Source organism: Pistacia vera, unplaced genomic scaffold (assembly GCF_008641045.1).
Source record: "Pistacia vera cultivar Batoury unplaced genomic scaffold, PisVer_v2 Contig279, whole genome shotgun sequence".
NCBI classification, from domain to species: Eukaryota; Viridiplantae; Streptophyta; class Magnoliopsida; order Sapindales; family Anacardiaceae; genus Pistacia; species Pistacia vera.
The window spans coordinates 191,498-210,584 of NW_022196089.1; the positions used below are offsets into that span (position 1 = coordinate 191,498).

Genomic DNA, 19,087 nt, shown 5'->3' on the forward strand with positions numbered 1-19,087 from the left:
ATATTGTACAAGTTGGAAAGGAATCTATCAAAAAAAGTTATGGCAACATGACTATCCACTACATATTTCATCTGCAAGAGTCGGCAATATCAACACTAGTGGCTACAGTTTAAAGAACCCAATAAATATCAAGAACTATTTCATCATGTAGTGGTTGAATTACTGCACAAAAGCGCAGAAATGTTAGACTTACAAAACAAACTAAATTTTGCAGAAGATGATTAATTGACCATTTGTTGGGCTTGAAATTAATCTAGTGGTACAGATGCAGGGCACAATTTGCAAGATTTGTGGAGCTTGGACATAGATGTAATGGGACATTATTGAAGGATTTCAAACAAGATTGTTATGCGGGAGGGTAGGTGATTTTGTGTTGAATTTTTGGGCATTCAAAAGGACACAGTAGTTGGTGCAGTCTAGAAAGTTGAAAATGAAATTTACCTTTAAGATTTTTTACAGATTATTCAATTAAGCTTCGGTCTTCAGGAGCTATATATGGCAGTGATCAAGAATAGACGGGCAAAAGATAAAAGATTAAACGAAGAATGGGCTCATTCATCACCGCATTTAGCGGCGCCTGGACTGAATGAATTGCTGAAGAACGGGAAACATGGGTCACCACTCCAGGCACTCACCAAAAGATAAATATTATTATATATATGAAAGAAAGAGTAAACGAACTTTTTCCCACATAAGGTTTGTCTTAATACATTTTTTTCATAAAAAAATATTTTAAAATACCACTTTCTCATTTAAAGTTTATATTTTATTGATATCTAAAATACATTTCACTTTTTTAATCGGTATTGGATGAATTACCAGAAGTCAAAGTAAAAGAGGTTTTATAGAGTAAAAACTGATGAATAGATTATAAATATGTATAGAGTTTAATATATACAACATTTAGATCAAATTACTATTCTTAAATATTTTATGATTGAAAATAACAAATAACTTAGTACAATCAGACCTACTTAATGTTACACATGTTCAGTCTAAATAAATAATATAATAAATCGGCTTCATGTGAAAACATTGAACTTGTTTTAAACAAGCATGCTCACAAGAGAACAAAACCTATAGTATAACATAATCCCTGATCAAACAAATTTCATGTGAGCATATAGTCATATTATCTTGGTAGGATTAATTGCCTATCATCAGCAGCAACTTCAATTATTCCCTTCCCCATATAAAATTAACATTAATTTATATTACATAAGACTGACATATTGCTTAGGGCAACAACCTTCTAAACTAGGACTAATCTCTTTCAGCCTAGTCTTATCAACCTTAAAGATGCCTTTCCATAAAGAAGAAATATATTATATATTATTATTGTATACATTATATACACTTTAGCCCGTACTGCTATATAGAAATTATTTTCAGAATATGGAAGCTTGACAATTGTCTAAATTAGAAGAGGTAAATAGAAACATTGAACTTAAAAAAAGTATGAAATTGTCACCATCAGTTTGGATTAATAATAGCTAGGTGTCATTTTGCGTTGTTCTTTCAACGTGCTGGCCTCATTGTCAACTTTTTTCTTTCAGTTCTTTTCATGGTTCTTTATATATAAAATCTTGTGTATTTTGATATCTTAATCCCTTAATGATGGAGGGTAGGACCAAAGGGATTATTCTATCATGTTTATATTGAATATTTAAGTGGTTTATATAAATACTCTAATTAATGGAGATATTATGGGGATTTAAGAAAAAAAAGAGTTTATGATGCATGCGTGTAGATATTGGGAAGACAAAATGTGTAAGAAACAAGATGTAATTAAACTGTTGATTTGTTCGGATTAATCTTCTGTATTAATATTTAATTTAGTTAGGCTGTAATGCTAAAAGTTTCACTCGTTATCAAAGCTAATTTCATTTGATCTGGAATGATCAATAATCTTTAGAAATTATTACATATCCCTATCACATGATTCTTTTATACTTTTATAAGTTGATTTTTTGACATTTTTAAAAGATTTTTTTATATAATATTTTTTAAGGAGATTTTTGTTAATTTTGAGCGATATTTAATAGTTTCCAAAAGATTAATAGTACATATACAGACCTTATATATAAACCATCTATACAAACTGACGTATTAATGTGTTAAATGATTTTAAATTAGAGATAAGTTAAAATATTCAAATAATGATTTATCAAACATACAAGATTGTCACATCAATATATAAGAAATAATTTATATAATTAGTTTATATATGTACATACTCTTCTAAGAAACGTTAGGTCTTGATTTAATTAGTAATCTCTTATGGGAAGATGTATATAATTTCCTTATCATAGTCATTTTTTTAACTTATTAGAGTAATTTACTATAATTTGGTTTGAATTTGTTGTGGGATAACTACACTTTATGATGACATTGCTATTCAAATTTTTTTTATATTAATCAAAATTACATGATGATTATACTGTTTATTGCACATTTTTCAGTTACATGGCTGACACTTTGGAAAATTTACTGAAAATTATAGAAGTTGGAGTTTCTTCATTGGCTGCTTGTAAAGAGCAAAACCTGTAAGAACACAACTTTAAAAAAAAAAAAACGTGCGATACAGAAACATTGGTGGTTGTTTAGTCATTTCGAAATAAATACTACTTTTTCATCACATATTCTGTTGCTCAGTTGATCAACAATCAACAAATTTTACACAAAAGTGATAATATTAATGCAATCCCTCTCTCTTTAATTTCTCATTCAAATCCTGTGATTTGTAGATAAGATTTCCATTTTTTGTTAAATGAAAAAGAAATTCAATTTGAAGTAAAGTTGATAATTGATGAAATTAACTTGACCTGGAGAATCAGATTCACTGACCTAACTTTTGAGACCAAATTTCTGTAAATTGGAGCATGGTGGACAAATTAAATGTGTCCATGTGCATCGAATCATAAGAACCCCCACACAGATCAAATAAAGGAGGTAGATAAACTCATTTTGACCCCTCTTCCCAACAAGTTCAGCTCACGGCTGAAAATTTATTAATACCACGAAACAGAAGCGTTAAAGAAAAAAAATTAAAGACAAATTTTTACAATTTTCAATACTAAACCTTGTGTTACTCTTAGTATAATGGTTAAAAAAATTTGAACTTTGCAAAAGACATAATTATCTCATTTGTAAGTATACATCGAATTTTTTTAGAAAAATTTTATGGCGAAGAGATTTTCTAACTTTGTGTTTATAGATAAGTAATTCGAAATACAATTAAAGTGATTGAAGTTAGATGGAATAAGAGGGAGATGGCAAATTCTCTTAGTCATAGTCAAAAGTCTAGGACCCGAAGCGAATTAACAGGAAATATTAAATTTAATTAAATAAATGGACTAACAATGTAAATACCGAACGGACGTTAGGATTAGCTCAAAACACGTTATGATCTCTCCATAATTCATATATAAATACAACTCAATAACTTCTTACCTTAAACACCAAATACTGGAGCTAGAATTAATTAAACTTTGAGAAAATGAAGTTTCCAATCGTTTCATTACTCATTTTGTTGTCAGCTTCATGGACAATTTCCCTTCCAACTCAGAGAGTTTTTTGCATTGCCTGAATACTAATTCTCAATTTCTGTTCCTCTCTCTGCTTTTTGCAGCCCAAACAATTCTTCATTTTCCTCAATCCTGCAATCTTCTGCTCAAAACCTCAGGTATTTGAGCCTTCAAAGCCGAAACCCTGAGTTTATCTTCACACCTTTATATGAATCCCATGTCCGGCACTGTTATTTGCTCCAGGGAGCTTGGAATTCACATGGAGTCGCGCGGAGGCCATGACTATGAGGGCCTCTCTTATGTCTCAGAATAGAAACGCTTTTATCGTTGTAGACCTTGCGAAGCTCGATCGCATTACGTGTGATATTCCTGATAACAGCGCCTGGATTCAGGCCGGTGCCACAATTGGTGAAGTCTACTACAGAATTTCAGAGAAAAGCAACACTCATGGCTTTCCTGCCGGTCTTTGTCCAAGTTTAGGCGTCGGGGGGCACATCACTGGAGGGGCTTATGGCTCCATGATGAGAAAATATGGCCTTGGAGCTGACAATGTCATTGATGGTCGAATCATTGATGTTAATGGCAAGATTCTCGACCGCGCAGCCATGGGAGAAGACTTATTTTGGGCCATAAGAGGAGGTGGAGGAGCAAGTTTTGGAGTCATTCTTTCCTGGAAGATAAAACTTGTTCCTGTGCCACCAATTGTGACTGTTTTTACAGTTACAAAGTCCCTGGAAGAAGGTGCCACAAAGACTCTCTACAGATGGCAACAGGTTGCTGATAAGCTTGATGAAAATCTCTTCATTAGAGTTGTCATTCAAGTGGCTTCAAGCACAGTAAAAAAAGGCCAAAGAACTGTCACAAACTCATACAACGCCTTGTTTCTCGGTGGGGCTGACAGACTTCTCCAGGTTATGCAACAGAGTTTTCCTGAATTGGGATTAACTCGAAAGGATTGTATCGAAACGAGCTGGATCAAGTCTGTGCTATACATTGGAGGCTATCCAAGCAACACACCTCCAGAAGTTTTGCTTCAGGGGAAGTCTACATTCAAGAACTATTTCAAGGCCAAATCAGACTTTGTCAAACAACCAATTCCTGAAACTGCACTGGAAGGCCTATGGACAAGGCTACTTCAGGAAGATTCTCCATTGATGATATGGAACCCATATGGAGGAATGATGAGCAAAATTTCGGAATCCGAAATCCCATTTCCTCACAGGAAGGGAACTCTTTTCAAAATCCAGTATGTGAGTCTGTGGGAAGATGGAGAAAAGAATGCAGCAAGGCACATGGACTGGATCAGGAAGTTGTACAATTACATGGCTCCTTATGTGTCACAGTTTCCCAGGGAGGCTTATGTGAATTACAGGGATCTTGATTTGGGGATGAACAAGAAAAGTAACACAAGTTTTGTTGAGGCTAGTGCTTGGGGTGCCAAGTATTTTAAAGATAATTTTAACAGATTGGTGAGAGTGAAGACTAAAGTTGATCCTGCTAATTTCTTTAGGCATGAGCAGAGCATTCCTCCACTTCCTGTGAAGTAATTCGAGGAAGCACTTCTAGGTTGATTGGCAGTATAATTCTAAGTAGTTTATTTTGTATTCAATAGTTTTTTTGTTTTCGTAAACAGAATAAAAATGATAAAATGAATGTGTCATGGCTTGAAATGTTGTTAAGAAGATTATGTAATGCTTTCTCTACCAAGTTTGTTTGTTTCTTCTCTTTCATTAGCAGGAAAAGAAAAAATACAAGTGTGGACAGGTACCATGAATTTAGACTTATTGCTTTCTCTGTCAATCTGAAATGTGAAATTTGTAATCTTAAAAGAGAGGCTCATAACCTTTTCATATAAATCCATCAAAAGCTTTTGATTTCTCCATCCAGGGGACAGAGATATCAGTTAATTCAATAACTTTAGGTTGCAGTTACTTTCAAAACTAAAATGAGATTCAAGAGGCCCTCAAATGGATACACTAGGCTATGAACAGTTGCATTGCCACTCTGTTCCCTTTCTGTTTTTTCATACAAGATCTCACTTGAAACATATAAAGGATCAAGAGGGTCACATTAGAGCCAATCTTGCATCCTCTGAAGAAAAACACGCCGACCCACGTCAACAAATCCATCAAACACCACATAATTCGCAACAAGAAAACGTAAAAAACATGTATGTAAAGACAAGTACCAGTAACCCACATTGAAATAGCCGTGGGAGAAGAGTAATCCGTTTTGGGAAATACAAGCAACATTCTTCATGAGCCTTGGATGATGCATTGAGAAGTTACATGCTCAAATGAACCTTCTAAATTGGTCGGTATTCTTTTTCTTATTGCAAAAAAATTGGTTTAGATTAAAAAAAGGGTTACAACATTATTGACTGCCGAGTTCCTCATTACGTAAAAATATGTATACTTTTCTTTTCTATGTTTACTTGTTTGTTCTATTGTTGATGATTGATATAATTCACGATTTATGAGCTGGTTTCAAGGTTCTTGAAAGACAAGCAAGCTGATAAAGAACAGCTTTTAATGTTGTGTTATTTAGCATATCTGGATAATGGAATATGCCCCTTTCTTCATTTATGGACAGTCTATAATATTTAAAAATACTTCTCAAAACATATAAATGTTGGATTAATTCAAAGATTTTGCCCTGCATTAGTTAGGATTCTGTTTCCACCCTCATATTCAAGTGCCCAAACACTTGCCAATTATGAGGTGCAGAATTGACCAAGGTATAATGCCAAGAACACGGGCAGAATTTGAAACCAAAATGGATAGTCTATTCAAAGGCCTAAATGCATAATTTGACTCTCGTGCTTTTAAACTTTAACAAACCGGAACTTAAAGGCATCTAAGAATACAGTGTGCTTACACGGACCAGTTGTTCCATAATAGTATAATACCAGTTCTCTGTTCAATAAGCCTCTCCTAAACCCCTTGGAATTGGCAAAATCTGAAATAAAAGGAAAAGATTCCCCGGGATTACAATTATGTGACATTATCCATACCATACTAACTGATATCTTTTTCTTTTTCATTTTATGCTAAGAAATACGTCAACCTTCTTTACGAGTTCATCGATTTTGAAACTTACTAAACTCATATTTTCCATAATGCATAAGAGTTGCAAAATACACTAGATCAGCATCAATTGGAATATCAAGGTCACTGTGCTCTGCTTACAGGTTCAAGAGCTTTAACAGTGACTACACACTGTTTCCTCTGATAACTTCCAGGAAATATGGATTTAAGGGAAAAAGTTTTTGATGTGCGTAAATATTTTCAAAATTATTAAATATCTTAAGGGCTTTTTTATACTTTTATAAGTGGATTTTTCAAAAAATATATATATTAAAGATATTTTTGGTAATTCTAAGGTTATTTAATAGCTAGTTTCTGAAAATCGCTTGGACACTGCAGAAATAAGAATCTTTCAGGGAGGATAAAATTAACTTTTGTTATTATTTTTTCTTTATTAAGGTATATCATTTACTATGACTTCTTCAATTTTTTTTTTCTAGAGTCAAAATTATCATGATGATTATACTGTTTTATTGAATATTTCTTCAGTTATATGACAGCAAAATGGGAAAATTTTACTGAAAATTATTGGAGTTTCTTCTTTGGCTGCTTGTAAAGAGCATAAAGTGTAAGAACACTATCTTGTAAACATTTGAAAACACAGAAACATTGGTGGTTGTTAAGTCATTTCGAAATTAATATTATTTAATCAACATGAATTCTGCTGCTCAGTTGAATGGACAATTCTTCCTTTTTGAACGACTCTTTTTCTTCACTTGCATGATTCACAAGTCAATTTTTACGCAAAAGTAATAATCAATCCCTTTCTCTTTTTACCTCTTTTTATTTTCTCATTCAAATCCTATGATTTTCGTTTATGAAGATTTCCATTGATTGTTAAGTAGAAAAGAGATTCAATTTGAAGTTAGACGTAGTTTGGGATTGATGTAATTTGTCCCATAATCACTTATGGGTCAACTTCAGAAATAATCTATAAGAGTGTTTATTTATCTTAATTTCAAATATATTGTATCATATGCAAACTTTTGTATTTTATCAGTCCAACCGTATTATTCGTGAATTACATACCTCAGATGTTTTATTCGTGAATTATTCTTATATCTGAATTTTTGCTGAATTTTTACAAACGTATTTTTCACCATTTGTCGTATCATATTCGTAAAATTCCTATACCATTTTTTTGTCGTACCTGTATTTACTAACTAGGGTGAGTTTATGTTATATACTATAGTTTGAATCTTGGTTGTATTATTTATTTATTTTGTTTGTTTGGAGCTCCAGTTTAACTTTGAATTTTGGTTTTGTTATGTGTTTGATTTGAGACTGTAATTGAATCTTGGCTATTTATTATCTTTGAGTCTGGAGACTATAATTTGAATCTCAGTTATATATTGTGTCATATTATTAGATCTAATGGTCATTGGTTAATTGATACTTTGTATTTGAAATATTATATTGATTTTCACCAGGTGGTCTATGAAAAGTGCTAAAACCAAGATTGACATTGTCGTATTTTTTAAAATATATTATCGACAATGTGCTAAATCTGTATATACCTGTACCGTATTTTTCTTGTTTACGAATTTTATGGCCGTATTTTTACAAATATATTTTTCACCAATTACTGTATCATACACGTAAAATTCCCGTACCATTTTTTTATATACCCGTATTGATATTGATTTTAACCAGGTGGTCTATGAAAAGTGCTAAAACCAAGATTGACATTGTCGTATTTTTTAAAATATATTATCGACAATGTGCTAAATCTGTATATACCTGTACCGTATTTTTCTTGTTTACGAATTTTATGGCCGTATTTTTACAAATATATTTTTCATCATTTGCCGTATCATACCCGTAAAATTCTCATTCCCTTTTTTTGTTGTACCCATATTTACTAACTAGGGTGAAAAGAGAAAATAGTCATATTTGAAATTAATTTTTTTTTAATTAGTACAGTATATTTAAATTCATGTTTTTAAATAAAAGAATTCAAAATAAAAAAAATAAAAAATCGGACTAGAACTCGCTGACCAACAACCGCCAACAGTTACGTCCACTGTCACTAGCGAATCTACCAGCAACGAGTAAGTTGACACTGCTGGCACCATTGCGATTGCCAGCCGGCAATCTCTGCAGTGGTGTTGGCAATTTAGTCAAACAAGGCGGAGTTTTGCTACAGTGAGCCAGCAAAGTTTGGCTGAAACTTTGTCAGCTGCAGCAAAACGCCACCTTTTTCTTAGCAAACTTTCGGCATCACCTAACAGATCGTCAAAATTCGATTCCAATGATGCTAGCGGTGACGTTCCACTCGCTGCTAACGTGTTCATAGGTGATGGTGGTCGACCACTGGTGGCGGTCGTTGGCCGGTGAGTCTACTGGTCAACTTTGTTATTTTGCATTTTTACAAATTTTTATTAATGAAATTTTAAAAGTTAATTATAAAACAATAAGGATTTATGTATAATCTTTCGACATTTATGTATATATTTTACTTAATTTGTTTTCCCCATTGCCTCTCTATTTCTGCTTTATATATTTTGAAAGCATCCAACGCTTCGTCCTTGTGATGAAGTAAATAGAGATACATGCATCGTGAGTGATCATCAATAAAAGTGATGAAATATTTTTTACCACTAGAACTCATTTAAGTGTAACAAATACCAGTGTGTATGAAAACTAAAAGTTCAGAACTTTTCCTGGCAACTTTCTTGGATTTGTTAGTCTGTTTTCCCTTAGTGCAGTCTGTACAAGTATCAAAGTCAGTAAAGTCAAGAGTTTTAAGAACTCCGACATTTACGAACCTTTTAATCCTATCAATGGAGATGTGTCATAATCTTTGATGCCATAAAAAAGAAAGTTTTCACTCATAACAGTACATTTAATACCAGTACTAGTATGTAAAATTATCAAACTATAAGGAATAATATTACTTAAATGAATTTTAAACAAACTGTCAATCATAGTATCATTTCCAATAATAGATGAGTTCTTAAATAAATTAAAAGAACTACCATAAAAGTTGAAAGCGTATTCACAAGGTACAAGTTTAGAAACTAAAATCAAATCCTAGAAAAACTAGGAATGTAAAAGGTTCGTTCCAAATCCAAAATAAAGTTAGTATGTAAAACAAGTCTAAATGTTCTAACAGCTTCAACATGTGAAAGCATCATGTTTCCTGAATAGATGTTGCATTTACTTCCCATCGGTTTCCTTTGGTCCATAAAACCCTGTATGGTATTAGAAACATGGATTGTAGAACTATAATCAATTTGCCAATCATTATGAGAAACACATATTATAGTAGATTCATAACACACAAGAGATATAAGGTTACCTTTCTTGTCAAGTCAGGCCTTTCTTTTAGGGCAATCCTTCTTCACGTGTCCTTTCTTTTTACAGAAGAAACACTTGGTTTTGTCATTATTTCCTTTGCTCCTAACCTCATGCAACTTGCATTTTCCCTTGCACTTCTTATTCTTGCTTGAAGTGTACTTGACATTTCTTGTCACCAGATGTGCAGTTTCATTAACATCCTAAAGCAATCTTACCTCCTCTTGAACACACATGGTCAAAAGTTCATTGATTGACCATTTAGCCTTTTGTGTGTTGTATGATATATTAAAAGGAGTATAATGAGGTGAGAGAGAGTTCATGATATAATACATTAGGAAATCATTATTAATCACCATTCGAAGGGACTTCAACTGAGCAGCAATGTCCCTTATCTTCATAGTGTGCTTACGAACTCCTGTAATACCAGTGAGCCTCATAGATGTTAACCTACTCATAAGGGTGCTGCCCAATGCTTTATTTGATGTTTCAAACTAAGCATAAATAGCATGTATCAGATCCTTGACATTTTCACACTCCGGTATCAACCCACGAATACTACTCATAATGTGAGATTTGATAAACATCATGCTTAAATGGTTGGATCGCTCCCATCATTCATACAAAGCAATCTTAGCCTGAGTACTAGTATCCATAGGTACAGGTGACTCTTCCTTACGAAGAGCATAGTCAAGATCAATACGCCCTAAATGAAGAAGGATAGCCTCCTTCCATTTTTTTGTAGTTGTTACCACTCAAATAAAGAACTTTATCCTCAACTATCATCAAAGTTTGATCAACTATAAGTATATCAACAGATAACTTACTAAATATAATTATGAAGCACAAATCATCAACAATAATTATAAGTTTACTAATGTAAAACAAATAACAAATCATAAATGAATCAGTATATCATGAAATCTCCCTGTGGATAAAGACATTACATATTATGATTCATTATCCTTTAATGATGAAACTAAAAATTATTAATATTTCATAATACATGTGGCCTAATTAAGAAATAAAAATAATTTCTATTTCATTCTAATTAATCATGAAAACATAACATTTCATGTCGGTAAAATGATTGTGTTAACATTATTAACTACAAAACGAAGTCATTAACTTTAATATGATCATAATAAATATTACTTAATGCATATATTATCATGGCTTAGATGTTGTGGCCATTCTAAATTAATCAAATATGTACGATTATATGACATCACATAATTACAATTATATTATTGCTTATAACACAAATTAAAACAAGAATATCACATTATTTACATAAAAGACCAATACATGTCATAATAACCATCACACGCGCTGTCATAGACTTCCATGCTCCAACATGTGCTCAAACATGCCACAACATGCCTACATGTGCCAACATGTGCCTCCATGCGCGTGTCACGTATTGGCAGGTGCTCCCACATGCCTTCAGAAGACGCCACGCGCCTCCACATGCCTCTGCACGCCAACACGCATCGGCACGTACCCTTACACACTAGGTCAAAATCAGGTCTGTATAACCCATTTACTAGGTTGGTTTGACCCATTGACTCGTTGACTACTGCCCGGTTCACTAACTTGGTCTGAATCGTTGACCGGTTCGTTGGTTCGGTTTGACTCATTGACCGGTCCATTGACATGGTTTGACCTTAGACTGGTTTTGAAAGAGTCAAGTTGATCCATTAGGCCTTGACTAAGTTTGATTGGGTCGAATTGACTTCGTTTGACCTTTGACCTTGATCAGGTCAAATTGACCTGTTGACCTAGTTTGATCGGGTCAAATTAACCCGGTTTCTACAAATTTCAAACTCAGTTTATGCAAATTTTTAACAGCCCAATTTCTACCAATTTTTTGACATTTAAGAGAGGAAACTTGAATGTGGACATATGGCCTATGCCGGCAACAGCCCTAACGTCACTGCCATCCCAAATTGGTGCAGTAAACTGTGGTTGAAATCACCCAAACGATGATTTTTTCCAAAACTTTAAACTACCATAACTTTGTAATCACAAATCTGGTTTTGGCAAATAATATATATAGTTAGAAATGTCTTTCAACAAGGATTCTAATGATACCAAAATCGAAAACAGATAAGATTAATACTAAAAGTTATACCCTATTTACAATTACGGGTTTTAATATAAAAAATCCTAATTTTCATACAATATACTCCAAATTTGCATTTCAAAAATTCTAGTATGTATCATAGATCACCAAGGCATAACATACTAAAAAATCATGGCAAAACAACAACAACATACCAGGTAGAGATTGTGACCAGGCTTTGATACCACATGTTAAACATTGTTCATTCATATCAATAAACATCTATATAACCAAATCATATAAATTCATATACACGTTCATATAAAAGTGCAATAGAAATAAATTAACACTAACATCCTTATTAGTTGCTCTAGGGCACCTACTCTAACAGTCCCGTCATATCAATTTGTTGTTGCTGTCTTCTTTATAGATTATAGATTCTTCCAATGCATTGCAATTTCTTAGAACGATGGTTTTGGGAATATCATATAATTAATTGTGTGTATTAGGGACATATAACTGCTCATCTTTTCAAGGACACAGAAGTCTTTCTATCCAAGACAATTGCTGGGGATGACTACTCAACTACTTAATAACTGCTTAGCAGTTAATTATTTATAAAACTACAATGTAAAAGTGTAGGACCAAATAGTAATTTTAGTCAATGAATTTAATTTAAATTCTAACAACTAATGCAACTTTGAGCATAAATACACCTCTTGTAGTTGTTTTCTATGTTACAACTTTCGAAAATCTTCTACACTACGTGCACACTAACGTGAACTAGCTGATTTTATGCGAATCTTTGGCTCTTCTTCTTCAAGAAAATGTATAATAATTTAGGGATATAAAAAATACTTGGCCGGGGTCGGGGGTGCCAAGTATAATATATGAAGATATGTAATATTTTACAAAGCCTTTGTGAAAATTTCGAAACCCCCTAAAAAATAATATAAAGCCCCATAAAAATAAATTCATGTACCTTTTGTCATATAAAATTACATATAACCCCCTAATAAATTATAAAAACCCCTAACTAAGTAAATTATCAAAAACCCCCTCACTTATTTAACCTAACTCGAGTGTAAAGCCCGACTTCGGCCCCAGGTCTTTACGTCCCTACAATAATTCTCATTTTTTTTTTGTTTTTTTTGTCATTTTAAACATAATAATAAACATAAAACCTAATATAATCAACATTTTACACCCCCCCCCCCCCCCCCCCCCACCACCCCCCCCCCCCCCCCCCCCCCCCCACCCCCCCCCCCCCCCAAAAAAAAAAAAAAAAAAACACTCAAACTCAAATTCAAACTTAAATAGAATTTCAAATTGTATGTGGATAATTTTGAATTCTTAATAGTTTGTTAATATTTAGGGTTTGGAGATGTGATAAATCTAAAGTGTACTCCTGACCAGTGGCGGACCCAGGATATTTGCAAAGGGGTTGTTTGCCAATCAATTAGTGAAGACTTTTAAAAACCCATCAAACCTTGAGCAAAAGAAATAATATAATATTAAGAAGCTAAAAGGAAGTTATACAATAATATAATACTTTCCTACTTGAATAAATCTATGAGAAGTAAAACCTTGACCAAATGTGCTGAAAATCATATCTAATTCACAAGGAAACATAAGAAAATTTTAATGTGGAAAAACCTCTTCAATTTGAAGAGAGCAAAAAACCAAGAGAATTTAATAATCCACTTAAATCCAATATAATCAAAAGAGTTTACAACAACCAAAATCCACCAAAAATATTCCACACAAATTTAGAGTTCAATCACAACTCTAATTCAAGGAAAATACATAAAGGTTTACAAAAAGATGGATTAAAATCACTAGAGAAGCAGTCAAACTTCAAGTTGTGTAACTCCAGATCTAATCGTTAAAGTCAAAACTCAACCGTCTAAATTAAAGATCTACATATCTCCTTTGTGTACTGACCAAAAAAATTAAGTTAGAATGGTATACTTGAAGATCTTCAATTTAACACGATTTTTTGCTTCGATGTATCCTGAAAATATTCAATGATATCTTCATTTTGAATTGTAGCAAAAACTTCATTTGCAATGTAAACTACCAAGCAATTGTTTATCCACTCATCTCCCATTCGATTACGCAAACTATTCTTAACAAGATTCATTGTAGAGAACACCCTTTCAACTGTTGTAGTAGCCATGAGCAAAATAAATGCTAATTTAATAAGCAAGAAAACTTTGTCGTAAACAAATCCTTCTTAAACTCAACCATTTTTTTAGCAAGGTCGGCAATTCCTTTGACATGAGTGAAATTGGCCTTGGTGCTAAATTCTTTATAATAGTTTTCAAGTTGATCATCGAGCAATCAAATATCGTGTTGAGGAAAATTGGCAGGATAGAACTTTGCAAATTCAAGTAATCTATCTTTGTTAAATGCAGCAAGAGTGTTCCTTGGATCAAGAGATGTCATACACTGAAGCAACCTCATATTTACTTTATCAAAAGTATTGAGTTCTTCTTGAATGTTATCTAAAACTATATACATTAATTCCACCTTAAAATGATGTTTATTCGTAATTGGCACAATCCCCTGTTTTGTCCTCCCAAAGTTATCTTCCAAGTTCTCTGAGATTGATACGTCATTATCTTTGCACATATCAGAAGCTTCTTTTAACAATATGTCGAAGCAAGTGTCTTCATTTCTCATTTTATGCAATCGATGCTCTGAAATTTGTACAAATTGCATGGCATTAAGAAGATCTTGATCTTTTTTTGTAATGATAGTGACAGTTCATTTGTGATCTCCAATACTTTTTTCATTGAGAATAACAAAAAGACTAATTTAAAATTCTCCATGATTTGTAATAAACTCCTTGCATGACTTTCGCTTTGCCAATTGTCTCCTTCAATCTCAATCACCCTAAGCCCATCAACAACAAAAGAAAATAAGTTTATGAAACTATGAATTGTCCCTATGTGTGAACCCCAATGTGTATCTCTTGGTTGTTTAATAGTGCATTCTTGATTTAAACCTCCTCCTATCTGAATATCACCATTAGAAATCAAAGATATCCCATGTTCATATTGTTTATCACATAGAAGATCTTTGCACTTGCAAGATGCTACTACAGTGTTTGATAACATAGAAAGAGATTGAAAAAATTCAACTAATGTCGAATGGTTACTTACAACTTTGACTAGCGCCAATTGGAGTTGAAGAGCGAAACAATGCATCTAGAAAGATGATTTATTTTCTCTCAATATCAAATACTTCAAACCATTGAACACACCCCTCATATTGCTTGCTCCATCGTAACCTTGCCATAATAAACTTGTCAAACTCAATCCGTGCTTTACAAAAAAAAGGCATTTATTGCAATTTTTAAAGACTTTGTAGAAGTATTTTTAACATGCACAGCTCCACTAAAACGTTCAATAACACAAGTTATTTTGCCCACATAGCGAAAAACAATAGCCATTTTTCTTTCACTGTCACATCACGAGATTTATCAACTAGTAAAGAGAACGGTTGTTTACCTTTCACAATTTCTTCAATAATTTTCTTGGTCATCAAATGAGCACAAACACTAGTTAGTTCCCTCTGGATTTTGGGGCCATCATTTGATGGTTTTTTGGAGCATTTCCCAACACAACTTTCTTTATGTTGTAATTGTGATTGGATAGAAACTTTAATAGTTCAATAAAGTTACCTTGATTTTCATGTTCAATCGACTCGTCATGACCATAAAATGCCAATTCTTGATGTAAAAGAAATCTAATGTAATCAATTGATACATTCAAATGAATGCGATAGCCAAATTTGACCCTTTTCGACACATGAGCAAGATTTACATCGATGTGTTACTTTTGGTTCATCAAATCAACACATTTTGCATGACATTGGTTATGAGTACTAGAATGATCCCCAACATGTTTTTTCACTTTTGCTTTATGATCTTTTTGATTGTTAAATCCCTTACTTAGAAAAACTTCACCATCTACTGGGTCACCATAATTAGGTTTGAAAAGATAACAATTCAAACAAAAGTTTGCATCTTTTGCCACACTATATTCCATCCAACTTAAACCTTCTGTGTACCACTCTGATGTAAACCTATGTTTTTTATCTCCGAAAAGAGTACCTAGCACCGTTCAGCAAGTATGCTCTTCGAACTTCCTTCTTTTGCTTGTCGGTACAACAAATCTCGTTGAGTGGTATCCTTAATTCTAGATAAGTTTCAAGCTCATCTAAATTGAACACCTCAATCAAAGGTTGAGGTTTTTTTACTTGGTGTTGTTGTCGTTGTTGTGGGACGTCTTCTTCTAATGGGATTTGATTAACCTCAATATTAGTAGAGTCTCCATCAACAATTTCCATTGGATTTTTCTTTAATCTCTTGAAATAATTGGATATCATAGTTGTCAAATGAAAAAGATGATATGATCATACATGTAATGTAAATGATTGAACTTAATGACTTTTGCTCCCATATTCATTTGGGCTTTATACCAAAGTTGTAAAATAATTAATGGCAGTAAACAAGCAAGAATTTGGCATAAACCACATGCTGTGGAACCAAGCAATTAAGGATAAATTTTTATATTTTCACCAGCCGAGTGATGCTTTATTCAAAAGGTCATACCATATCCTTACTCAAGGTTTTAGCGCTAAGACAAATATTCATTTCCGTTTCAAGGATATTCAAAAGTATGAGTAATTTAATTTCACGACTCTCACCTTGAAAGCCACCAAAATAAACACAATAAAATATTAACATTGTTATGCCCAAGGAAATAAAGGGCTGACGTGGGAAAGTCACGTGAAGGGCGACCTGCTCCCGTCAGAGCAGCACGCACACGTCAGACCTGCCAAGTGATGTGGAGCCCACACGCGTCCCTTTTCCTGCAACAAGTCGTGCGATGTCAGCTTGGAAAAAGGGAAATGGGACGTAAAGCCGGATTACCTCCTGACAAGCACACCAAACCATGGATTTAGTGATGATTATACGTTTCGGTTCAGTATAAAATAGGGAAGACCACTTCATTAGGGGGATTCGGCCATTTTTCATAGAGAAAAAAGAGATCTCTCTTGTAAACTTTTCTCTGACTTTTTCGTCTTATGTAAGTCAGCTCGCGACCGCGACCTGACACCCACTAATATTAATGCAAATCAGTGGACGTAGGACTTGCTACCTTAACATCCGAACCACTTAAAAAACTCCCTCTACATTTATTTCGCTTTTATATTTTCCTTTTTCACGTGTGTTGAACAGCCAACCAACGTCATACACGTAAAAATTCGTTGGTGCAAGAACTGAGCATCAACAAACATCAAAACAAGAAATTATTAGCACTAAAAGCAGAGTCTAAATCACGACCAGTTGAATAGAAAGTACCTTAAACAGCAGAGTCTAAATCACCAATAACTTACACATTAGAAAATAAATAAATAAAAGCTACAAACTAGGCCTCATTTTCTTATCAACCAAACATACCATAAATAGTTGAATAAAACAAACCATTGTATATGCACAGAAAATCACGAAACAACAAGAGAGTAAAAAATTTAACAAAACTTTGCCTCATTTACTCATCAGCCAAACAGACTACAAAAAACATACTTATATAAAAAATAACAAATAAAAATTAGAATTCGGAGCAATATTACTAAACAAAAATGAGATAAAAAAACAACAAAAGTTTGCCTCATTTTCTCATCAATCTAACTGACTAAAAATACCTTAATAACTTAAAATAAAATAAAAAACTGTAGTATTCAGAGCAAAATACAAAACAAAAAGATTGTCAAAAAAATGAACAAAACCTAGCCTCATTTTCTCATCAACCTAACAGACTAAAAACAACTTAATAAAATAAAATAAAAACCGTAGAATTTAGAGCAAATTACAAAAAGATAAAGACAGTAAAAAAACAAATCATGAACAAAACTTAGTCCCATTTTCTCATCAACGAAACAGAGAACGAAAGTTAAACAAAAAATAACTAAGAATTCAGAGCACATAAATAAAATAAAAAAATCCTAACACATTAAAAGGAAAAAAAAAGTAAAAAAATTAACCTCATTTTCTCGGCAACAAAATAGGCAAGAAATAGTTGAAAAGAGCGAATACCTTAGAATTCAGAGGTTGAAAGAATCATTTTCTTTGCTTCCTTTGCTCACTTTCTCCATTGATTCATGCTAAAACATATAAATTCATGAGAATTCATACTTATAAAACACAAATCACAAACTTTTGTTAAAATTTTTACCTTAGAAAGCCATAAAATGAACATATATTCACTTAGGTATGAATTCTCATGTAATTCTCTTAGAAGACTTTAAAGAAATGGAGGAGAAATTGGGGAAGAAGGTGGCTGGCGTTNTGACTTTTTCGTCTTATGTAAGTCAGCTCGCGACCGCGACCTGACACCCACTAATATTAATACAAATCAGTGGACGTAGGACTTGCTACCTTAGCATCCGAACCACTTAAAAAACTCCCTCTACATTTATTTCGCTTTTATATTTTCCTTTTTCACGTGTGTTGAACAGCCAACCAACGTCATACACGTAAAAATTCGTTGGTGCAAGAACTGAGCATCAACAGTTTGGCGCTAGAGGAAGGGCTGATTTAGTGTCTACTCTTCATCAGGAGAATCTTTGACCTACTGGTCTTACAGCTACAATGGCCCGCCAATCTGAACCTGAGCAAGGGAACCAGCATGCAGAAGGAGTCCCCCTGGCCCAGAGGGACACCCCTTCCAATATACCTCTAATTTCACAAAATGCTACTGGGAATACCCCAACAGCCCCGCAACTGGACCCTGCCATCAGGAGTTACCTGGAGAGGTTCGATAATACTCTCCAGACAGTCAACCAGAGGTTGGACCGTCTAGACCAAGGCATGTCATCTACGACAGCCGGAGCCGTACAACCGCCAAAAACGCCTGCAGGTCGCGCGAAAGCGCGGCAAAGGGCGATAGCCCGTGCCGCGAGCACTGCAGCGCGTAAGCGCAAGGGTAAACAAGTGGCAAAAAATAAGCCTACGGGCTCCCAAGGGCCGGCGAATACCAAAGGTGCCCCTAGCAGGGTATCGGCAAAGCTGAGAGTTGGCGAGAGAGTGGACCCTGAGC

General features: G+C 33.7%; 1 pseudogene; it reads left to right on the forward strand.

The window, feature by feature from the left end:
- Positions 1–3,499: 3,499 nt before the first annotated feature.
- Positions 3,500–5,251, forward strand: LOC116133989 (annotated as a pseudogene).
- Positions 5,252–19,087: the final 13,836 nt, after the last annotated feature.